Here is a 25,630-nt window from a genome sequence, read left to right as displayed (position 1 = left end):
TATTAACCTTACATCAAACAGTATCCATTATTCCCCTTACACCACACAGTAGTGTCAGGTATTAACCTTACATCAAACAGTATCCATTATTCCCATTACACCACACAGTAGTGTCAGTTATTAACCTTACATCAAACAGTATCCATTATTCCCCTGACACCACACAGTAGTGTCAGTTATTAACCTTGCATCAAACAGTATCCATTATTCCCATTACACCGCGCAGTAGTGTCAGGTATTAACCTTACATCAAACAGTATCCATTATTCCCGTTAAACCACACAGTAGTGTCAGTTATTAACCTTGCATCAAACAGTATCCATTATTTCCGTTACACCACACAGTAGTGTCAGTTATTAACCTTACATCAACCAGTATCCATTATTCCCGTTACACCACAGAGTAGTGTCAGTTATTAACCTTTCATCAAACAGTATCCATTATTCCCCTGACACCACACAGTAGTGTCAGTTATTAATCTTACATCAAACAGTATCCATTATTCCCGTTACACCGCACAGTAGTGTCAGTTAGTAACCTTACATCAAACAGTATCCATTATTCCCATTACACTGCGCAGTAGTGTCAGTTATTAACCTTGCATCAAACAGTATCCGTTATTCCCGTTACACCACACAGTAGTGTCAGTTATTAACCTTACATCAAACAGTATCCATTATTCCTGTTACACCACACAGTAGTGTCAGTTATTAACCTTACATCAAACAGTATCCATTATTCCCGTTACACCACACAGTAGTGTCAGTTATTAACCTTACATCAAACAGTATCCATTATTCCCCTTACACCACAAAGTAGTGTCAGTTATTAACCTTACATCAAACAGTATTCACTATTCCCGTTACACCACACAGTAGTGTCAGTTATTAACCTTACATCAAACAGTATCCATTATTCCCGTTACACCACACAGTAGTGTCAGTTATTAACCTTACATCAAACAGTATCCATTATTCCCCTTACACCACACAGTAGGGTCAGTTATTAACCTTGCATCAAACAGTATCCATTATTCCCCTTACACCACACTGCTGAGCGCTTCTGGAAGAAATCACGCTCCCTTGCGGATTATCTCCATTTCAAATTCATTCTTTCCTCCTTCAGCTCTGCCCTTGCTCTGGCCAAGGAATCCTACTTTAAGTCCCTCATCCTTTCCCAATCATCCAATCCCCGCAGGCTCTTCGCCACCTTCAACTCCTTGCTCTCCCCCCCTCCTCCAGCTCTTCCGTCCTCCATCGTAGCCGCTGATTTTGCTACCTACTTTTCAACCAAATCTCCTCTCTCAGGACTGCCATCACTGCTGCCATGACCTCACCCTCTCCCTCCTCCCCTCCTACATCTCCACTCCCCTCCTTCCAACCCCTGTCCTCATTTTACCCCACCACTGCTGCTGAAGTCCACTCTATCCTCCAATCCGCTTCTCCCTCCACCTGCCCGCTCGATCCTATCCCCTCCAATATTATCCGTCGTCTCAGTCCATCAGTCTGCTCTCACCTGGCTCACCTCTTTAATCTTTCCCTATCCTCTGGGATCTTCCCTTCCTCCTTCAAACACGCTCTTGTCTCCCCAATTCTCAAAAAAGCAAATCTGGACCCCAACTCTCCATCCAACTACAGGCCCATCTCCCTCCTCCCTTTTGCCTCCAAACTCCTAGAACGTCTGACCTATAATCGTCTCCTAAGCCACCTTACTGCTAACTCCATTCTAGACCCTCTCCAATCCGGGTTCCGCCCTTTACATTCCACTGAAACTGCCCTGACCAAAGTCACTAACGATCTACTATCGGCTAAATCCAAAGGCCTCTTCTCTATCCTTATCCAGCTTGATCTGTCGGCTGCCTTTGACACTGTTGACCACCCTCTCCTGCTCAACACCCTCCGCTCCTTTGGCATCACTGGCACGGTCTTCTCCTGGTTCACCTCATACCTCTCCGATCGCTCCTTCTCCGTCTCCACTCCGAGCTCCTCCTCTCCTACTACCCCCCAGCCAGTCGGTGTTCCCCAAGGGTCAGTCCTTGGCCCTCTCCTCTTCTCCCTCTACACCACCTCTCTGGGCACCCTCATCAGCTCCTATGGTTTTCATTACCACCTTTATGCTGATGATACCCTAATCTATCTCTCCTCCCCCGACTTATCCCCATCACTCCTGTCCAAGGTCTCCGAATGCCTCACGGCCATCTCAGCCTGGATGACCCAACGCTTCCTGAAACTAAACATGGCTAAAACTGAACTTCTAATCTTCCATCCCCCGAACATCCCCTCTTCTCCCACTATCTCCATCAGCATTGGTGAAACCAAGATCACGTCCACCGACCAAACGCGCTGCCTCGGTGTCATCATTGACTCCTCCCTCTCTTTCACCCCCCACATTCGTGCTCTCTCACAGTCTTGCCGCTTTCACCTACGCAACATCTCACGCATCAGACCATTCCTCTCCACTGACGCGACCAAAATTCTCATTCACTCTCTTGTCATCTCCCGCCTTGACTACTGCAAAATCCTTCTCTCTGGGCTACCTCTCACCCGCCTCGCACCTCTCCAATCCATTCTTAACGCTGCTGCTAGGCTCATCTTCCTCTCCCACCGCTCTACCTCCGCCTCCCCCCTCTGTTTATCTCTTCACTGGCTCCCCATTCCTTTCCGAGTTCTCTTTAAACTCCTCACCACCACCTACAAGGCTCTCTCCTCCTCCACAGCTCCCTACCTCTCTTCACTGATCTCTATCCACACTCCCTCCCGTCCTCTTCGCTCCATCGCTGACCGCCGACTGACCTCTCACCTAATCACCTCCTCCCACTCCCGTGTCCAAGATTTCTCTCGCGCTGCCCCCCTGCACTGGAACAACCTCCCGCCACCCATCAGGCTATCTGATTCCCTTACCTCCTTCAAGCGCTCCCTCAAAACCCACTTTTTTCGACTAGCCTATCCCTCCTCCTAACCTCTTTTGATCCTCCTATCCTGCCTCCGTTCCCCTCCGTTTCTACTTATCCTATTGTATTTCGTTCGTCCACCCACCTATTTTTAGTATGTTAACTCTTATGAGCAGGGCCCTCCTTCCTCACGTACTCACCCTACCTCATTACCTCACCTGTGCTCCTGTCCTGTTCTTCCCTTCCTCTACTTCATCTTCAGTCTCCTTGACAATTTTGACACCTACTTCTGAACTGTTGCTGATTTTAGTTCTACCAGCTATACCCCTATTTATACTGTATCTTTCAACACACCCTGTACGTTACCTTGTAATTAGTTTTTTTTGTTTGCTATGTACGGCGCTGCGGACACTTTGCGGCGCCTTATAAATAAACGTACTACTACTACTACTACAGTAGTGTCAGTTATTAACCTCACATCAAACAGTGTCCATTATTCCCGCTACATCGCACAGTAGTGTCAGTTATTAACCTCACATCAAACAGTGTCCATTATTCCCACTACACCGCACAGTAGTGTCAGTTATTAACCTTACATCAAACAGTATCCACTATTCCCCTTACACCGCACAGTAGTGTCAGTTATTAACCTTACATCAAACAAACAGTATCCATTATTCCCCGTACACCACACAGTAGTGTCAGTTATTAACCTTACATCAAACAGTATCCACTATTCCCGTTACACCACACAGTAGTGTCAGTTATTAACCTTACATCAAACAGTATCCATTATTCCCGTTACACCGCACAGTAGTGTCAGTTAGTAACCTTACATCAAACAGTATCCATTATTCCCATTACACCACAGAGTAGTGTCAGTTATTAACGTTACATCAAACAGTGTCCATTATTCCCCTTACACCACACAGTAGTGTCAGTTATTAACCTTACATCAAACAGTGTCCATTATTCCCCTTACACCACACAGTAGTGTCAGGTATTAACCTTACATCAAACAGTATCCATTATTCCCCTTACACCACACAGTAGTGTCAGGTATTAACCTTACATCAAACAGTGTCCATTATTCCCATTACACCACACAGTAGTGTCAGGTATTAACCTTACATCAAACAGTGTCCATTATTCCCATTACACCACACAGTAGTGTCAGGTATTAACCTTACATCAAACAGTATCCATTATTCCCCTTACACCACACAGTAGTGTCAGGTATTAACCTTGCATCAAACAGTGTCCATTATTCCCCTTACACCGCACAGTAGTGTCAGTTATTAACCTTACATCAAACAGTGTCCATTATTCCCATTACACCACACAGTAGTGTCAGGTATTAACCTTACATCAAACAGTGTCCATTATTCCCATTACACCACACAGTAGTGTCAGTTATTAACCTTACATCAAACAGTGTCCATTATTCCCATTACACCACACAGTAGTGTCAGTTATTAACCTTACATCAAACAGTGTCCATTATTCCCATTACACCGCACAGTAGTGTCAGTTATTAACCTTACATCAAACAGTGTCCATTATTCCCATTACACCACACAGTAGTGTCAGGTATTAACCTTACATCAAACAGTGTCCATTATTCCCATTACACCACACAGTAGTGTCAGGTATTAACCTTACATCAAACAGTATCCATTATTCCCCTTACACCACACAGTAGTGTCAGTTATTAACCTTACATCAAACAGTATCCATTATTCCCGTTACACCGCACAGTAGTGTCAGTTATTAACCTTACATCAAACAGTATCCATTATTCCCGTTACACCACACAGTAGTGTCAGTTATTAACCTTACAACAAACAGTATCCATTATTCCCGTTACACCACACAGTAGTGTCAGTTATTAACCTTACATCAAACAGTATCCATTATTCCCGTTACACCACACAGTAGTGTCAGGTATTAACCTTACATCAAACAGTATCCATTATTCCCGTTACACCACACAGTAGTGTCAGTTTTTCACATAACACTGCACAGTAGTGTCCATTATTTCAATTATACACATTGGTCCTTATTCTGGTTGACTTATGGGAATGCCCATGAAACACTGGGCAATCCCATAGTCAAATTCCCCATGCCCGTGTAAATATGGGGGGTGCTGTGATAACAAGTTATCAAGATGAGAGGTGCAACACTATGGGTTGCTGTGCCAAGCTGCATGGTACTGATAAGGGTCGTCACACCCGTAGGTTAAGTGGAAAAATAAAAGAAGGGTGTACACCACGCTGCAACCAATTTCAACACAATATTGATGAATATAAAGTGACTATTGAATTCAGTTAAACGATTATTGTATTTAATACCAATCGATGTCTGATAATCCCGGAGCGCTTTTGATGAATGATTTTCCTCTCAATTTAAGAGTAATAACCCAAAAAAGAAGAGAAAGGGAAACCAATAGTGTGATATTATTTCACTGTGAAAAACACATATAGAACATAAGGGTTGTCAACTCGTACCAAATGGATTTGTCTACTCTATTTGTAGACAATCGCGCTTGATTGAGGGGAATCTGGGTTCCACCAATAAATCCTCCTCCTCTTATTTACCCAAAGAAGTGAAATGCACTCAGAAGGATGAGAGAATAACAATATATGGTGCTGTACGTTTTAATAACAGCAAGGTATAAAAACAAGATGACACTGGTGGGACTTAATTAAAGGACTCTCATCTTGAATATATGGGCGGTATTCAATGAGCCTGATTCGCCATGTTTTTATGGTGAATTTGTGCTGTTTGGCGAATTTTTGACTAAAACGGTGAATCACCCTATTCAATGAACACATGGCGAATACATTTCAAGGTTTTTTTCGCCATGATTCACCGAGTAGCAATCGCTATCTTTTTATGGAGAAGTGGAATGTGAACTTTTAAAATAAAGTGTTTTGTTTTTTACATTTGGTGTAAAAAAATCAGGAATTTTATTCTGAGGAGGGGCATGCTATTTTTATTCATGTGCTGTAAGCACATGAATATATATTTAATTGAAAAAAAATTTTTTTACACAGCAGCCAGCAGGGGGCACCGGAGCCAAGCCGCTCATTACATATTCATATATTCACTGCACCCGATCGTTACGATCAGGTGTAGTGAATATACGCGGTCCCCAGTAGCGCACGCAGGGGGGGTTTCTGAGTACCCAGAAACCCCCCCAGGACTCTAAGGACCAAAGTCTGAAAGCTGAGGGTCCCCTCTTTCCAAGGGTATAAGAATTTTAAAAATCGGCCCTTGGGAACCGGAGATATCTGACTTCAAAGCAGTGGTCCCCATCCAAGCCTGTTAATTGCTCTTCCCAGTCAGATACTTCAGGTTCTGTCTGACTTAGAGTTTTTCTGAGGGTATATTCCAAAAGCTGGGACTCTCCCCCTTTAAAGGACGCTAGAAGCTTGTCTCTACTGTTCCCAGAACCAGAGATATCAGCCTTCCAGCAGCTGGTTACTGCTCCAGCTCCACACACCTGGTATGTAGTTTTATATACTCGTTGGCGGATTGTTCTGCCTCCTGAACTCTGATCCCCTAGTCCCCAATCCCATTTGGTAGGTGGGATTAACTAGTTTTTAATTCCATTAAAATCTAAGAAATCTATTTCCGGTAACTGGAGATATTTGCAGTCAAGCAAGTTGTCCTCCCACCAGAAAATGATGACTAATAATCCCACTCCACTATACACCCCTCCTCTGCATATTAAACATCCTCTACCACCCTGGAAGTTATGTATCAGGGCCCCTTCATTCAGCGCAATGCCCCTTCTCCCACCCCATCTCCCACCATCTGTGCAGTAAAGGGGTAATTAGTGGAAATTACTGATCCAGGCCCTACATGCTGAGCGATTTATATAATACCCCTTACCACCTGCAGGACATCAAAGCTTCCCCCACCCCTACCACTGGAGGATCGGTAGGGGCCCCAATACATTGCTATGCCCAGGGGCCTGCACTGCTGTTGACGCCCCTGTATGTATATATGTATATATGTATGTATGTGTATATATATATATATATATATATATATATATATATATATATATATATATATATATATATATATATATATATATATATATATATATATATATATATTTTTTTTTTATTATTATTATTTATATACATTTGGTCTATCTATAATACTTTAACTGATCCGGCATATACTGGGTCACCTAAGTGTCTATCTCCGTGCTTTGCTCCGCCCCTCTGGAAACCCCCTTCTGAAAATCCTGCATTTGCCCCTGGTCCCCTGCTGGCACCCCCTGGGGGCAGCCTATGCTGCCTGGCACCCGGGGAGCCCACCTCCCCCCCCACAAATGTTCTGGGGCAGGCAGAGAGACTTCCATCTCTCTGCCTGCCACCGTCCTCAGGCTCCCTGCGGCGTTCGCCGCAGGAGCTCATATTCGCCGGTCAGGGGCAGCGAGCACCTGACACATTGAATACCGAAGCCGTCGAGGCTCCGGAACGTGGCGAATGTGCAGCGAATCCTAAACAGGATTCATTGCACCTCGCTGGTATTCTCATTGAATACTGCCCTATGTCTACAGATGGAATGTAGACTAATGCTGGGTACACACCAGGACGACTAGGGCCCAATCCCCTCAATCTAGATCCAATTCCGACCAATTGGATGTAGATTGTGTGCTGATTGGGCCCTTTTCTGTTCTGGTGTGGACCGATCCGATGCGCGGTCCCGCGGGTCGGTCGGTCGTTATTGAGATCCTACCTGCTGCAGGTAGGATCTCAATGACGACCATACAGCCGGGTGCGGGTCGCCATCGGATCGGACCCGCTCACGGTGCACATCGTGAGCGGTCGTGCCCCCCCCGCATCACCGTGAGCGGGTCGGACGAGCCACTGACGACCCGCTCACGATGTGCATCGTGAGCGGGTCGTCCTGGTGTGTACCCTACATAACAGAGTATAAGTGTGTTACCACAGGCGTCCCCGGAATGCTGCTGGTCCAGGCAAAGTCCCCTGGAGTCGTCCGTGTGTCACAAGTCACAGGCCTGTGACTTGTGACCAGTGCCGCCGTGAGGGAGGGGGAGTGGGTACATTTTACCTGGGCCCGGGCCTGTCAGGGAGGCCCGGGTCCGGGGACTGACACACACGGTTTTCTTGCTTTTAAAGGCAGCGGGTGCGCCGCACGGGTCGCCCGGTCAGCTGTGTGGCAGGAGCAGCCGGGAGCACGGGTGGGGACTGCTGGGAGCACGAGTGTCCGGGAGCTTGGGCGGGGGTGGCCGGAGATTAAGTAATGGACTGAAGTAGGAGAGCGTTTCAGCAGCGGCAGCGTGTCACTGTCTGCAGACAGCGGCAAAGGCGTCCACCGCTGCGGAGCTTCTGTGTGCCTGCAGACTGCAGCAGCCTGGGAACCGGATGCTGCAGCTGCCCTGCACGTGAGAGGAGAAGGTGCTGCGTGGAGCCGGCTCACTACAAACAAACAACACAGTGAAAATGCTGCCCTGACCCATAATGGCTATTGTAAGTAAATTTGTCTGCCCTGGCTGGCTTAATAAATATTATATACACTATGATTGACTGATGTGACACACACACTTTTCTTTAGAGCACTATGTGTAGTAGATATAAAGCTGTGAATGAAAGAATAAGTGGGCTAGGTCAGATTGATTGATATATATATATATATATAGAAGGAAGAAGGTGCGGCACTCACGATCTATCACTCAAATAACTGGACGCTGCCACTGTAGTATCATCAACGTTTCAAAACTTTTAATGTTTTGATGATACTACAGTGGCAGCGTCCAGTTATTTGAGTGATAGATCGTGAGTGCCGCACCTTCTTCCTTCTATCTCAGCATACATTTGCAGTGAAGGCACCGATCGCAAAGTGACTGCGTTACTGGGAGTGCCGGACCTCTCTCCTCATATATATATATATATATATATATATATATATATATATATATATATTCCAAGGGTTTCTCCGGGGAGAAAATAGGCACTCTCCTAAGTAAAGTCATAAACTTGTTGTAATCCAAGTATTTTGATTTATTAGTCATCCAATAAGTTGGTACAATATATTGTGCTCAATGATACTCTGACGTTTCGGTCCAATATAGGCGGACCTTTATCAAGGAGCCTGTATTGTGTAAAAGACATGCAAACAGCAATGTGAGAGCATGCAATCAAAACAATTACAGTGATGCACAAAGAAAAAACATAGGTACAGAAAAAAGGAACTTACATGAGTCAGCAAAGTACACATAATCATCGATGGGGCAACATGAAGTATGTTGGAAAACCTCCTACTGCAGGAGGACACCATGAATGAACCTGCCCGGGCCCGACCTTTATACCTGTGTGTTTGAAATCATGTGATGCCTGGATCCCCGCCCACCGGTGAGGCGTGTCCGGCCAGAAACAGGAAGTTGCATCACCGGAAGTGCAGGTCTCTGATGTACCACATCCTGCCACGTCTGAGTCCCCGGAGGCGGGTCTCAACATATGCTTTTTTAGTGCAGCTAATTGCAAGGGGCATGATCGCCCGGAAGTGGGATGTGCGGCAGTGTCTGTGGTACTGGTGCATCACTGCTGAGAAAATGGGGATATCCGGTTTAAATGCAAAACTGTAAACCTAACAATCTTGGTATAAATCACTATATACAGGAAGGTCGGGGTTCCGGGAGGGATCACCCTAGTACATCTACATAGTTCTGGATGGAGAACAAGTCTCAACACATTAATAATGTTTACATTTATACACATTGCATAAGTTTTATAAGGTGCCGATGTACATTTGTCAGGGGATCGCTTCTTAGAACAAATGAAATAAACATATCCATACCGCTGGACGTGGGGAATGGTTGAAAAAATGGAACAGCAACAAACATTAAAAAATATTATTAAGAAAAATTGTTGAGAAAAAGTGTATATTGGAAATACCAGTTGGGGTGCCAAATCATGCCTGTTATCATGCCGGCGCAAAAGATGGGATGTTTAATTTTTATATTGTTATGTGTGATATTTCAGATGTGGATTCTAAGTCTAATGTTGGGTATTAAGTAGCGGATCTAGGGATTTTTAATTTTTAGATTTTTAGCTAAAAAACAAGGGGGTTATTGTGCTTTTATAATATCAATCGAACAGGACAACACAGTATTTTAAGGATTCGTATACGGAACTAGTAATGGGGGAGTGATGCTCACACCTTAATGTCATAGAAAAAATGTTATTTAAATATTTTTTTTAGAAAAATAAGTGTCTGAAAAGTGACAGTTAATAGGCCAAATGGTGCCAGTTGGGAGCCATTAGTCAATTCTTTAAAGATAATGATGTTTTTAAGAAAAAATATTCGGGGGGAGATTGAATGTTTCATCCATCTCTTGAAAAAATGCTATTGGTGATGAAAGAATATTTTAACTATATTCCATAGTTATTATATTTTATATTATTTATTTTATTATACATTTTTTATTTTTTTATTTTTTTAAATTTTTTTTTTTGTTTATATTTTATTTTTGAAAAGGTTTTAAAAAACACAATTATTTTAAAGAATTTTGTTAAGGAATCCTCATGATTAGGGTGATGGTATTTTAATGATTAGGGTGATGGTATTTTAATGGTCACTGGAGGCTATGGGTTACCGGATCTTGGTCCAAACCCTGACAAGCTGAAGTGAGTGGTTGAAGATACACTATTGCAATATGGATTCAGCTACTTGAATACAATAAGCATGATGACGTATAGACATGATATGAAAAACATGATATGAAAAAAATGATATGAAAAACCATGATGAGAAAAGACATGATGGGAAAAAACATGATGAGAAAGAACATGATGAGAAAAAACATGATGAGAAAAGCATGATAAGAAAAAACAAGATGCACAACATATTCTGGGAAAACAGCACGGGAAAGCGGAAAAAAGGCAAGCCCATGAAAAAATGAAAAAAATTAACAAAATTAAAAAAATGAATGAAATAAATGAAAAAAAATTACATATGACAAAGACTTATTTCAAAAAAATGTTCAGTGGGTTGTTTTCATTTAGTCCATGTGGGACCAAAGTTCCTAATCGGAAGATCCACCGGCTTTCTTTCTTTTTTAAGAGCAAGCCTCTATAACCCCCTTGGGTTGGTGTGGGGATCCAATCGATGAGCCGGCATCGGAGGCTAGATACTTGATGTCCTTCTTTTAGAAAATGTCTTGGAATAGGTAGATCAGTTTTGTTTGTATCGATGGCTGCCCGTATGGAATTCCGGTGGTTGGCCATGCGTTCTCTGAACTTTTGTGTAGTCATGCCTACGTAAGCCAGACCACAAGGGCAGATTAATAAATAAATCACGTGGTCCAATAAGCAGTGCAATCTGTATTTAATTTTTATCTGTTTGCCTGATTGGGGATGTGGGAATGATGATCCAGTGTTCATACTATTGCAGGTAGTGCATCCTGCGCACTTGTAGCAGCCTGGGCGTTGGGAATGTAGCCAGGTGGTTCCCTATGGGGTATCTGGGGTGAGTGTGGGTCTCATCAGCAGCTGTTTCAGATTTGGCCCCTTCTTGTAGGCCATCATGGGAGGTGCTTGCATCTAGAGTTTTAGTGCGCTGTCTGTACTGACGATTGGCCAGTGTTTCTTCACACTCCTTTGTATTGTGGTGGAGGCATGGTTATATGTGGACACATAGATCATGCGTTTAGTGTCCTTGGTTTTGTTGGGATTTACTTCACCTGACTTCTCCATGTTGTTGCGGGCCTTCGTAAGGCATTTTTTGAGGGTCTTTGGGTCATACCCCCTCTCCTTGAATCGGTCTGTCATTTCAGCTAATTGTTGTTCTGTGCGATGGGAGTTGGTGTTATTCCTAATAACACGCATGTACTGTGAGATCGGCAAGTGGTTTTTTAGAGCTGGTGGATGTTGACTGCTTGAGATAAGTAAAGTGTTCCGGTCTGTCGCTTTACGATGCACGCAGGTCTGTAGTACTCCTTCTTTTATGGAGACCTGCGTGCATCGTAAAGCGACAGACCGGAACACTTTACTTATCTCAAGCAGCCAACATCCACCAGCTCTAAAAAACCACTTGCCGATCTCACAGTACATGTATATTTTATCTAAAATAAAATATTTTTGTGTGTATTTTATATGGTAATAAAATATATTTGTGTGTATTTTATGTGTTTATACAGCATAAACGCAAGATACTTCAAAATACATCATTGAAATATTAAAATATTCCAAAACACGGAATAATCCGTTATCCAAAATTCTCCTGGTCCCGAGCATTTTGGATAAGGGATACTCAACCTGTATATGTGTATATATATATATATATATATATATATATATATATATATATATATATATATATATATATATATATATATTTTGTAAGAGAAACGCACACTCTTCAGATAGAGATGTCAGAGTGCCAGGTCAATAATCAATAAATTCTTATACCACTAGCAGTCAGCCAATGATAGGACCAGCACATCCACTTGTGAATATAGAAGAAAAAATACATTTATTTGTAGGCAATGTATAAGGCCATTATACTTAACACGGGCAGCAGTAGATCTACATGAATGCAGCATGGATCCTGTAATATAAGCAGCAGCAGCCGTGGGTACACACCAATCCCCTGACGGGCCGTTTCGGCGCACAGCGCCTTTCTCAAAGGGTATCCCTTTATACATTGCCTACAAATAAATGTATTTTTTCTTCTATATTCACAAGTGGATGTGCTGGTCCTATCATTGGCTGACTGCTAGTGGTATAAGAATTTATATATATATATATATATATATATATATATATTGTTGTCCAGTGGACCGGCACTCCATAAACCAAACAGTAATTCACCTGGTTGCCTTCCCTTCAGTGTCCGGTAATTGGACGCTGTGTATATATATATATATATATATATATATATATATATATATATATAATCGCTGCGCGGCGGCACTCAGAAATGAAAACAGGACAGCAGGCAAATAAGGTGCCGACGTTTCAAAGCCCACAGGCTTTTTTATCAAGGTGCACCTTGATAAAAAAGCCTGTGGGCTTTGAAACGTCGGCACCTTATTTGCCTGCTGTCCTGTTTTCATTTCTGAGTGCCGCCGCGCAGCGCACATATCCTGAGGGGACTCTGCTTCCCTCATTCTGGAAGGCACCGGATACCTTATTGTTTATTGTAACGCATCGGAGTGCCATCCCTATGGTCTCTATATATATATATATATATATAGACAGATATAATATAGATATCTATATATCTATATATATATATATATATATATATATATATATATATATATATATAGACACTCACACAGCAGCTTATATGGGGCTGTCCCGCCATTCTAATAGAGAATGTTGTACTTCCTCATCTTTGAGGCCATTGCTTACGCCAGTTACGTGGATCACGAATGTCCCCTAGTGAGCTCGCTCCTCTTCGCTCACTATAACTTTTCTAAAGGTAATAGATGGTAGCGTGGACACAGGAGACTGGCGTGGACCCTGAAAATAACCCTCGGGGCTAGCCGCACACTACGGAAGTTCTGTAGCGTAAGCGGTGGCTGCAAAGATGAGGAAGTACTGGGAATACTTATGCCCCAGCTGCTGGAAGGCATGACTTGCTCCTGTGCGTGGGTTCTTCTCATGTGCTAATAACGGCCTTAACATGCTGTGGTGACACCCCTCCCATGGGGGCCCTGGGAAGCTGTTGTACCGGGGCCCAAGATTTCTCTTGGCAGCCCTGCTTGTAGTAGTAGTAGTACGTTTATTTATAAGGCGCCGCAAAGTGTCCGCAGCGCCGTACATAGCAAACAAAAAACAAATGACAAGGTAACGTACAGGGTGTGTTGAAAAATACAGTATGAATAGGGGTATAGCTGGTAGAAATAAAATCAGCATCAGTTCAGAAGTAGGTGTCAAAATTGTCGAGGAGACTGAAGATGAAGTAGAGGAAGGGAAGAACAGGACAGGAGCACAGGTGAGGTAAAGAGGTAGCGTGAGTATGTGAGGAAGGAGGACCCTACTCATAAGAGATAACATACTAAAAATAGGTGGGTGGACGAACGAAAAACAATAGGATAAGAAAGAACGGAGGGGAACGGAGAATGGATAGGAGGATCAAAAGAGGTTAGGAGGAGGGATAGGCTAGTCGAAAAAAGTGGGTTTTGAGGGAGCGCTTGAAGGAGGTAAGGGAATCAGAAAGCCTGATGGGTGGCAGGAGGTTGTTCCAGTGCATGGGGGGCAGTGCGAGAGAAGCCTTGGACACGGGAGTGGGAGGAGGTGATTAGGTGAGAGGTCAGTCGGCGGTCAGCGATGGAGCGAAGAGGACGGGAGGGAGTGTGAATAGAGATCAGTGAAGAGAGGTAAGGAGCGGTGGAGGAGGAGAGAGCCTTGTAGGTGGTAGTGAGGAGTTTAAAGAGAACTCGGAAAGGAATGGGGAGCCAGTGAAGAGATAGACAGAGGGGGGAGGCGGAGGTAGAGCGGCGGGAGAGGAAGATGAGCATAGCAGCAGCGTTAAGAATGGATTGGAGAGGTGCGAGGCGGGTGAGAGGTAGCCCAGCAGCATTCCGGGGACGCCTGTGGAATGCTGCTGGTCCAGGCAAAGTCCCCTGAAGTCCTCCTTGTGTCACAAGTCAAAGGCCTGTGACTTGTGACACAAGGAGGACCTCGGGGGACTTTGCCTGGACCAGCAGCATTCCGGGGACGCTTGTGGTAACACACTTATATTATTTATTTATTATTTATTTATTAACAGTTTCTTATATAGCGCATACAAATTCCGCAGCGCTTATACTCTGTTAGTCATACTCTGTTAGTCTACATTCCATCTGTAGACATATATTCATGGTGAGAGTCCTTTGATTAAGTCCCACCAGTGTCATCTTGCACCATATATTGTTTTTCTCTCATCCTTCTGAGTGCATATTCACTTCTTTGGGTAAATGAGAGGAGGAGGATCCATTGGTGGAACCCAGATTCCCCTCAATCAAGCGCGATTGTCTACAAATAAAGTAGACAAATCCATTTGGTACGAGTTGACAACCCTTATGTTCTATATGTGTTTTTCACAGTGAAACAATATTACACTATTGGTTTCCCTTTCTCTTCTTTTTTGGGTTATTACTCTTAAATTGAGAGGGAAATAATCCATCAAAAGCGCTCTGGGATTATCAGACATCGATTGGTATTGTATGTGTATGTGAAGTGGTTCTTCATTGTCTGTGGACCCTAAGCTGCTTTTAATTAGCGCACGATCAAAGTGGTCTTAACTTCTGTTTTGATTATTGTATTTAATAGTATTGACAATATAAATTAAAACATGCACATTAAAAACAACCAAGAATTTTCGTTCAAAAGTAAAACATAGAAAATAGTACGGTGCTGTTGGATTAGACGTCTGAGAGGGAATTGCAAATGTTATGCCAGTTCATACGGTACCGTGTTAGCCTCTGTAGGGAGATAGCATCCGTTCCTATGATGCCTTCGTTTTAAAGTTGTACTTTTCGCTGTGGGTTTTTTATTTGAACATTCTTTTTACAGGTGGACTACAAGTCCCAGCTGGCCCATTAATGCCCCGGATGCGGGAACTTGTGGTTCTCCAAGTCCCAGCATGCGGGGGGAGGCCTGCTGGCACTTGTGGTTCACCTGTATAAAGCAATGTTATGTATGAATGAGTTAACCCTATCAGGCCGGCGTCCGATGCTGGTGACAGCCCTGGGCTTCAGTCCTGGATGGGTGAAGAATGGCGGGGGGATTTATTGGGGGGGGGGTCCTGACTCCCCCAGGTACCCCGTCCAAGGCTGACCAGCCACGGTGCCCCTGGTACGGCCGGTTGACCTTATGTAAAAAGTGTCCCTTGGCTGTGGCATGACACTGCGGGCTGTTGGAGCCCAGTGCTGGTGTCAAAATACGGGGGATCGCCAGATTTTTTGTTTGCCGTATTTTTGGAACCAGGTCTGGCTCAATAAGCCCGGGGCTAGTTATGCTCAGGAGGCCATTTGGTACTTATATGTTAGTTGGGCACCCACTATAGTTAGTACGCGCATACCCCCACTATCCATGTCTGTGTGGAGTTGATTTTATATAGTGTGGCGAGTGCAGCGAGCTACCAAGCCCGAAGCGTAGCGAGCCCCGCGAGGGGATGCGTAAAACTAAGCAAATCGCTTAGTGGGCACCCCACTAACATATAAGTACCGGCCATTTTTTTCTTTTTTTACACAAAATCACACATTTGAACAAATTTGCACATTTTCCTGACTAAAAAAAACGCACATTTTCATGACTAAAAATCGCACATTATCGCACCATATCGCACTTTTTTGCCGCATATTAGCATCTCAATAAATATCCGAATTCACAGCAAAAATGTGATTTTTAGAAAATGCCATATAGAGCGATTTTGATCAAAATCGCACATTTTAAAAAAATCGCACTTCACTAAATCTTGCCCTGTGTTCAATGAATATAAGAATTTAGCATACCAACAGCAAATGTGCTGGGGAAATGTTTGAGGTGTCACTTGTGATGTGCGCTAAAGCCCCAGATGAAAGTGTCAGTTGTGATGTGCACTGAAGCCCCAGGTGAAATTGTCAGTTGTGATGTGCACTGAAGCCACATGTGACAGTGTCACTGTTGTGATGTGTGCTGAAGACCATAGGCGCCAAAACCGTGGGTGCTTCGGGGCCCGAGCACCCACGGAAGGTGAGGAGCACCCACAGCATGGCCCATGGCAGCGGGGTCACAGCAGCGGATATGCTGTCATCAACGGGGGTCCCTGCGGCAGATGGGAACTACTATAGCAGCGGTATTAATACTAATTATACTAATAATTAATCTTCTGCAGGGACCCTGCTGCTGATGGCATATCCGCTGCTGCTGGGACCCTGCTGCGGCACTGCCGCTGCTCCCTGACCCCGCTGCGGGGCTGCCGCTGCTCCCTGACCCCGCTGCGGGGCTGCCGCTGCTCCCTGACCCCGCTGCGGGGCTGTCGCTGCTCCCTGACCCCGCTGCGGGGCTGCTGCTGCTCCCTGACCCCGCTGCGGCGCTGCTGCTGCTTACGGACCCTAACAGCGAGCAGCGGGTGAGTCCAGGAAGGGAGGGGGCTGTTTTTTTTGTTTTGATTTTTTTTGGGGGGGGTGGCGGTGGGTTGGGAGCACCCACCGAGAAAAAAGGAAATCTGCGCCCCTGCTGAAGACCCAGGTGACAGTGTCGCTTGTGATGGGCTGGGCGGTGTCCTATCTGTGGAATGACAGGTTATCTAATCTTCTGTTTTACTGCCCTACAAATAATTCTAAAATAATTTTTCACTGACCTGTTTGGGAAAGGAGTTCTTTGCTTATTCCATTGTTTCCCAATAGTATTTATTATTTATTTATTAACAGTTTCTTATATACACAGCTGAACGTGCAGAATGGTAACCCCTACTGTGGATAAACTGATACTTATTGAGGCACCACATTATAATTATAAAGTCATATTATAGGTATACATTATCATGTTGGAAAACATTTCCATTTTAATTGAGGAACAATATCACTAAATATTCACACAGTGCGTTATCAGTAGGTGGGAATAACAGCAGAGTGTTGTGTTATGGGTAGAACCTCACAGTCCTCTGTCCCTGCAGTCTGCGGAGACTGCTACCTGTGTACCCAGCTCATGCCTGCAGGTACAGGTGATACGTGACAGACTGAATATGGACGCATCTGTGAGTGTGTTACAGCCAACAACACAGCAGCTATGAGTCATTCTGAGTCATGCACATTATTATTTTTACTACTAGTTAAAAGCCAGTCAAAATGAAGGCTTCTGCAATGTACTTTCACTTTGAGCTCAGACAGTTTTTACTTTCATTGTGAACTGTGATAGTTTTTAATTTTAGCTGTGACAGTTTTTAGCCCACAAATCTTTGTCTTCACAGCTTCCTCTCTCTGTATACAGCAAGTTTGAAACAGAATATTGGCTTTCACCTTCTGTTATGACATCTTTTAGGACACAAAGGAGTAATTTTGGCCGTCAAGTGGCTTCTAGTGGTCACTGGTGGTTCTTAAACTCATAGAGTAGAGGAGTATTTTGTATTCGTATACACTACTATTCAAAAGTTTGGGGTCACCAAGACCATTTTGTGAATGAAAACGGACTTATTTATCAGACGAGGTGCACAATGTATAGAACATATAGTCAACACATTGGCAAGGTTAGAAATAATGATTTGATTTATTTATTTTGTCCTTCAGACTTTGCTTTCACCACAGAATGTTCCAATGCCAGTACAGCATTGCAGACATTTGGCATTCTAGCTGGTAATTTGTTGGGGTAATCAAAATAAATATCCCCCCACGCAGCCAGAAGCTCCTCCCACAAGCTGGATTGGTTTGATGGGCACTTCTTGCGTACCATAACGTCAAGCTGCTCCCACAACAGCTCAATGGGGGTGAGATCTGGTGACTGCGCTGGCCACTCCGTTACAGGCAGAATACCAGCTGCCTGCTTCTTCCTTAAATAGTATAATTTGGAAGTCATTGTCCTGTTGGAGGAGGAAATTGGCTCCAATCATGCGCCGTCCACAGGGTATGACATCGCATTGCAAAATGGAGTGATAGCCTTCCTTATTCAAAATCCCTTTTAGCTTGTACAAATCTCCCACTTTACCAGCACCAAAGCAGCCCCAGACCACCACAGTACCTCCACCATGCTGGACAGTGGTGTCAGGCGCTCTACCAGCATCTTTTCACTTGTTCAGTGTCGCACAAATATTCTGCTGAATGATCCAAAAACCTCAAACTTTGATTTGTCTGTCCATAACACTTTTTTCCAGTCTTCCGCTGTCCAATGTATATGTTATTTTTCCCATATTTTCCTTTTATTGGACAGCTCAGATACAGTATCGCTTTTTCTTCGCCACTCTTTCTAGAAGGCCACCATCCCGGAGTTGCCTCTTCACTGTAGACATTGACACTAACATTTTGCGGGTACCATTTAACAAAGTTGCCAGTTGAGGACCTGTGAGGCATCTGTTTCACAACCTAGATTCTCTAATGTACTTGTCTTCTTGCCCATTTGTGCACCACGGCCTCTCACTTCTCTTTCTACTCTGGTTAGAGCCTGTTTGTGCTGTTCTCTAAAAGGAGTAGTACACACTGTTGTAGGAAATGTTCAGCTTTCTGGCAATTTCTCACATGGAATAGTCTTCATTTCAAAGAACAAGATTCACATGAGAGTTCTCTTTTTCTGGCCATTTTGAGACTATAATTGACTTGAATCAACCCCACAAATATGATGCTCCAGATACTCAACTAGCACAAAAGAAGGCCAGTTTTATAGCTTCTCTAATGAGCAAACCCATTTTCAGCTGTGCCAATATAAGGGTTTTCAAGGGTTTTCTAATATTTAAGACCACAAAGTCTCTGCGGTGCCATACCATGTAAACATTTACAGTAAAACAACATACATATACAGTATACACAGTGGTTGAAGTGGGCCGTATGCAGCTGTATGGCATACCAGCACTTCTGACCACTGATGTAGTATGTTTTTTTTTTTTATTAAATAAAAGTGCCAAGAGGCATTTGCCTGCCTGGCACCCAGCTCCCCTGCAGCCTGTCCCTTCTCCACTGGAGCCTGCCAGGTACACCCGGCTGCAATCTCCACCACCTGTCCCCTCCCCGCCCGGTACACCCAGCTGCAATCCCTGCCACCTGTCCCCTCTCCGCCCGCCAGGTACACCCAGCTTCAATTCCCGCCACCTGTCCACTCTCCGTCTGCCGGGTGCAACCTGCTGCAATCAACGCCACCTGTCCCCTCTCTGTTGGAGCCTGCCGGGTACACCTGGATGCAATCCCCTGTCCTGTCTCCGTTGCTACCCACTGGGTGCACCCGGCTGCAATCCCCACCTGTCCCATTTTTGCTGGAGCCTGCCAGGTATATCCAGCTGCAATCCCCTGTCGCCTGTCCCATCTTTGCTGCTGTCTGCCAGGTGCACCTGGCTGCAATATCCTGACGCTTGTCGCCTCTTTGCTGGAGGCTGCCAGGTACATCCAGTTGCAATCCCCTGCTGCCAGTCCTGTCTCCGCTACTACCTGCCGGGTGCATCCGGCTGCAATCCCCCACCGCCTGTCCCCTCTCCGCTTCTGCTTGCACCCAGCTGTTATCCCCGCTGCCTGTCTCCTCTTTGCGACCGCTTGCCCAGTCCACACATTTGTAATCCCTGTCACTGATGCACTAGAAATTGCACTGGAGCCAGGTGCACCCGGCTGTGATCCTCGCCAACTCTGGTGCTCTGCCAGGTGCCCACATGGCACTGTCATTAATGCTGCCACTGGACCCCTGGAAGGCTTCAACAATAAATATTCTGCTATAGTACATCACTGTTCCTGCATCCCCACTGTATCTGTCTCTAAGCCCTCCCACAGGCTCTGACCCCACCTTATCTTTCCCTGCATCCCCACCGTCTCGGTCCCTGCGTCCTTGCTGTCTTTCCCTGCATCCCTGCTGTCTCTGTCCCTGCCACCCCATCATCTCTGTAACCATGCATCTCTGGGAGTTTTTGTTTGCTCAAGAGAGGGCAAACACAAGACAGAAAAAGGCTTTGTGGGCGCACTCTTATTTATGTATATATGAAATTAATTTAAAACTTAACGTTTATTTCGATCTATTAATATAAGATAGCTAAGATTTAAAGGTTTATAAGGAAAGGAGTGTAAGAGGTGAAAACATATATATAGATATTTAGGTACCACTTGTTAGAGGCAAAAATGGTGATGGTCCTATTGGCTTTTCACACCTTATTCTCCATTCGGTGTGTCACGTCCTTATCGGCATTGATATATGGACAATGCGATTGTGGGCGAAAATGAATGGTTTGAGTCCCTAGTCGGTTTAAATAACCCGTAGGGATGTGTGTTGCCCCGGCAACTGTTATGATGGTATTATCACAGCTTGTATTGCTTATGCAGTAGGCGTGTCCAGTACAATTTGCTTAGGGATACCTCTATTAATACCACACCAGGGGTTCTTCAGGGGTCTCCCACAGGAATACTAATCTGGCCCATCACTGCTTAGCTTCCAAGTTCGGGAAATTTTTGGGCAGTTCCAGTGAGGTATGGTGGTATTTTATTGAGGGTTAATTCCCAAAATCCCAATTGTCTGGTTAACGGCGTTAAAGCATTAATAGCTGACTGGATACCTGATTTTTGTTGACCACCGTTAGGTTAGCCGCTGAATATTTGTAATCAATATTGCTTCAAAAATTCACATCATACAGTGAAAAAAGACATGGGGGGGGGGGGGAGTTTTTGGGAGAGGGTGGGGGGGGGAGATGGGAAGTAACAGGTTTGGGAATGAGGACAAAGGTACTTATTCAGATCTGATCGCAGTACAAATTTGTTCTCAAAATGAGCAAAACCATATGCACTGCAGGTGGGGCAGATTTAACATGTCAGAGAGAGTTAAATATGGGTGGAGTGTGTTGCAACTGAAATCTAATATGCAGTGTAAAAATAATGCAGCCAGTATTTACCCTGCACAGAAGCAAAATAACTCAAACAAATCTAACTCTCTCTATACATGTTACATCTGCCCCACCTGCAGTGCACATGGTTTTGCCCATTTTGAGAACAAACTTGTTCTGCAATCAGATCTGAATAAGGACCAAAGAGAGGGAAAGACAGAGAAGAAAAAAGGAAGCAGTTAATGATGTGTGAGGCTCAATCTGCCAATTTGGATGGTAAATACAGACAATGTTGCCCCTTAGAAATTCACTATATCACTGAAATCAGGGGCGAAATGTAATAGGGTGCGATTTTTAGACTAAAAAAAAATCGCACCAAATCGCACCTTTAAAAATCGCATTTTTTGCCGCGAATTCGCATATGTAATGAGATGCGAATTAGCGGCAAAAAATGCGATTTGCCGCGATTTTTAGTCATGAAAATGTGCGCATTTTCAGTCATGAAAATGTGCGCATTTTCATAAATGCGATTTTGTTCCAAAAAAAAAAAAGTAAAAAAAAAAACGGCGTGGGGTCCCCCTCATGTTTATAGGGTTAAATGCCTGTATATTGGATTTGGCTAGCCTGCAAGATCTGGTGATGGGTGGTTATTGGACTTTATCCAGTGTCCGCAGTTGTGTCCACAGTGTTGCTGACTCTAATTAAGGCTCAGTTCCAATACTGGTTTTTGCATAAGCTGTAGGAGCCTGTGTGCTGTAGGGGCCTGTACGACATAGGAGCTGGTGTGCTGTAGGGGCCTGTACGCTGTAGGGGCCTGTATGATGTAGGGTACTGTACGACATAGGAGCTTGTGTGCTGTAGGGGCCTGTATGATGTAGGGGCCTGTACGATGTAGGGGCCTGTACGATGTAGGGGCCTGTATGATGTAGGGGCCTGTATGATGTAGGGGCCTGTATGATGTAGGGGCCTGTATACTGTAGGGGCTTGTGTGCTGTAGGGGCCTGTACGATGTAGGGGCTTGTGTGCTGTAGGGGCTTGTGTGCTGTAGGGACCTGTATGATGTAGGGGCCTGTACGATGTAGGGGCTTGTGTGCTGTAGGGGCCTGTATGATGTAGGGGCCTGTATGATGTAGGGGCCTGTATACTGTAGGGGCCTGTACGATGTAGGGGCTTGTGTGCTGTAGGGGACTGTTTGATGTAGGGGCCTGTACCATGTAGGGGCCTGTATGCTGTAGGGGCCTGTATGCTGTAGGGGCTTGTGTGCTGTAGGGGCCTGTATGATGTAGGGGCCTGTACGATGTAGGGGCTTGTGTGCTGTAGGGACCTGTATGCTGTAGGGGCCTGTACAATGTAGGGGCCTGTACGACATAAGAGCTTGTGTGCTGTAGGGGCCTGTATGCTGTAGGGGGCTGTGTGCTGTAGGGGCCTGTATGATGTAGGGGCTTGTGTGCTGTAGGGGGCTGTGTGCTGTAGGGGCCTGTATGATGTAGGGGCTTGTGTGCTGTAGGGGCCTGTATGCTGTAGGGGCCTGTACAATGTAGGGGCCTGTATGCTGTAGGGGCCTGTACAATGTAGGGGCCTGTACGATATAGGAGCTTGTGTGCTGTAGGGGCCTGTATGTTGTAGGGGCCTGTGTGCTGTAGGGGCCTGTACAATGTAGGGGCCTGTACGACATAGGAGCTTGTGTGCTGTAGGGGCCTGTATGCTGTAGGGGCCTGTGTGATGTAGGGGCCTGTATGCTGTAGGGGCCTGTGTGCTGTAGGGGCCTGTACAATGTAGGGGCCTGTACGACATAGGAGCTTGTGTGCTGTAGGGGCCTGTGTGCTGTAGGGGCCTGTGTGATGTAGGGGCCTGTATGCTGTAGGGGCCTGTATGACGTAGGAGCTTGTGTGCTGTAGGGGCCTGTATGCTGTAGGGGCCTGTGTGCTGTAGGGGCCTGTGTGCTGTAGGGGCCTGTGTGCTGTAGGGGCCTGTGTGCTGTAGGGGCCTGTATGATGTAGGGGTCTGTATGATGTAGGGGTCTGTATGCTGTAGGGGCCTGTACGATGTAGGAGCTTGTGTGCTGTAGGGGCCTGTACGCTGTAGGGGCCTGTGTGCTGTAGGGGCCTGTACCATGTAGAGTCTTGTGTGCTGTAGGTGCCTGTACAATGGTGAACAAACACCTTCTATGTTTTTGATGAAGTAACGTGTCGTGCAATAAGGAGGAGTCTGCTCTCTTGTTGTTCATGCAGCAGATATTAGCTTTTCCATTCCCAACACAGTATGTTATTAAACATTGGAAATACCAGAAAAAGAGCATTGTACCTGGAACACTGAATGCCGATGAAGAATTTCAGTCATGTGTGTAAGAGATTATTACAGGTAAATATAAGGATATCCGGTCAGGTTTGTTTTGTTCCAAGCACCCGTTACTAGTGTCAGCACACACGTCTAATTAGGACGCACTGTTTTCCAAGTACTGTACTATACTGTACGGTATATAGCAAATAATACATCTCCCAAACACAATACAGTGCAGATACACAGGACTTAACAAAACAGGTCACAGGTAACGTAGGGGCAGATGTACAATGCCCTGGAGACGGAGTGATAAAGTGGAGAGTTTGTACCAACCAATCAGCTCCTGACATTTTTGAAACACAGCCTGTAATATGGATATTGTGAGCTGATTGGCTGGTGTCATATCCCAGGCTGAAACTAGGATTTTTGTCACCCTGGGCAAGGCCGTAATTTGGCTTCACTCTATCTCTCTGTCCCATGGCCCCCACCCTTGGACTGATCTAGCACAATGGGCAGCACCCCTGGACTAATTTGGCACACTGGGCAGCACCCCTGGACTGACATGGCACACTGGGCAGCACCCCTGGACTGACATGGCACACTGGGCAGCACCCCTGGACTGACATGGTACACTGGGCAGCACCCCTGGACTGACATGGCACACTGGGCAGCACCCCTGGACTTACATGGCACACTGGGCAGCACCCCTGGACTGACATGGCACACTGGGCAGCACCCCTGGACAGACATGGCACACTGGGCAGCACCCCTGGACTGACATGGCACACTGGGCCGCACCCCTGGACTGACATGGCACACTGGGCAGCACCCCTGGACTGACATGGCACACTGGGCAGCACCCCTGGACAGACATGGCACACTGGGCAGCACCCCTGGACTGACATGGCACACTCGTACACAGTCAACCATCCTCTATCTAATAGTGGTCAGTCCATGCTAGCACTGTTGGAAATGCCTGGCTTCAGGCTGATTTGAAGGTTTGCCTCCCAAAGCCAGGCGTATGGCACTGCGGTTTAGCGCCATACATTCTATGAATTTGCATATAGTCTTGCCAATGTAGCTTATACCACAGGGGCATTTATACAATTATGTATCCAGATTCATCTTTCCCTATTTAAATTGTGTAGGCCACATAATGTGTGACATAGCAGATCACTAGTTTTGTGAATCCGGCAGGAGGTCAGGAGAACTGCTATGTTGAGTATGAGGGACCTGTAGTTTCACTGGCAGGATATCATTCTTATACATCAACTAGGCAGACTGAGAAATGGTAGTAAGGGAGTGAATCCTTTAAGAAGGCATAGAGTCTAATACACCGTCTGGTTCACCAAGGACGACCGCAAGGAGAGATGGACGTAGCTGCTCCGGTAGGCAGGTTGCGGCCCTCAGTCAGGACTCCTTGGCTTGAGAATATATATACTAAGAATACTCAGTTCATAGTATGGTAGCAGGTGAAGCAGGAATGTACTTGGCCCATAAAAAATACATCAGACTTACTGGACCGGAATTGAAGACACAAAGAAGGTTTACTAGTTCTGAATAATCCATCAGGCTAAATACAACAGAGCTAAAGACAAAATGAAGAAATACTGGTTCTGGATAATTCACCAGTCTGACTGCACTGGAGCTGAAGATAAGGTTGAAGAAGTACTGGTTCCGAACACCATACACTGGAAGAGCTCAGGATAAGACTTGCGCAGGGAGTGCACTGTGTTGTACTGGTGGCAGCTGCTTGCTGCCCAGGGAACTTATACTTCCTGGTGCTTGCTGATTGGCTGGATATCTCTGCTGACTGAATGGTCCACAGAAGCCACGGGACTCGGCAAGATGGCGGCGCCTCGGAGCCCCATGCAGGTGGAAACCCACACAGAGATGCCCGACTAGAGGAAGAGGGAGCACCAAATAAACAACCATAAGCTGTAACGTGTTTTATATCTGATGAGGAAAATAAATGAAAAGAAAATAGTTAATAAATAATGATTA

At 45.2% G+C, this 25,630-nt stretch overlaps 1 protein-coding gene and 1 long non-coding RNA gene across 3 annotated transcripts in view; both read right to left on the bottom strand.

Moving 5' to 3' along the window:
- LOC146019740 (uncharacterized) overlaps positions 1 to 25,630 on the bottom strand; it is a 781,584-nt gene that overhangs the window by 155,195 nt on the left and 600,759 nt on the right. The gene's annotated exons all lie outside the window — the stretch shown is intronic.
- The window catches only part of LOC146019735 (uncharacterized), a 48,770-nt gene continuing 48,098 nt past the window's right edge, over positions 24,959 to 25,630 (bottom strand). The window contains exon 3 of the long non-coding RNA XR_014450666.1: positions 24,959 to 25,582. This is a non-coding gene — a long non-coding RNA (uncharacterized LOC146019735). The remainder of the gene's footprint in view (positions 25,583 to 25,630) is intronic.

Source organism: Crinia signifera, chromosome 7, assembly GCF_055691185.1.
Source record: "Crinia signifera chromosome 7, ASM5569118v1, whole genome shotgun sequence".
NCBI classification, from domain to species: Eukaryota; Metazoa; Chordata; class Amphibia; order Anura; family Myobatrachidae; genus Crinia; species Crinia signifera.
The sequence above is the reverse complement of the archived record's forward strand: the minus strand, read 5'-3'. Positions and strand labels throughout refer to the sequence as shown.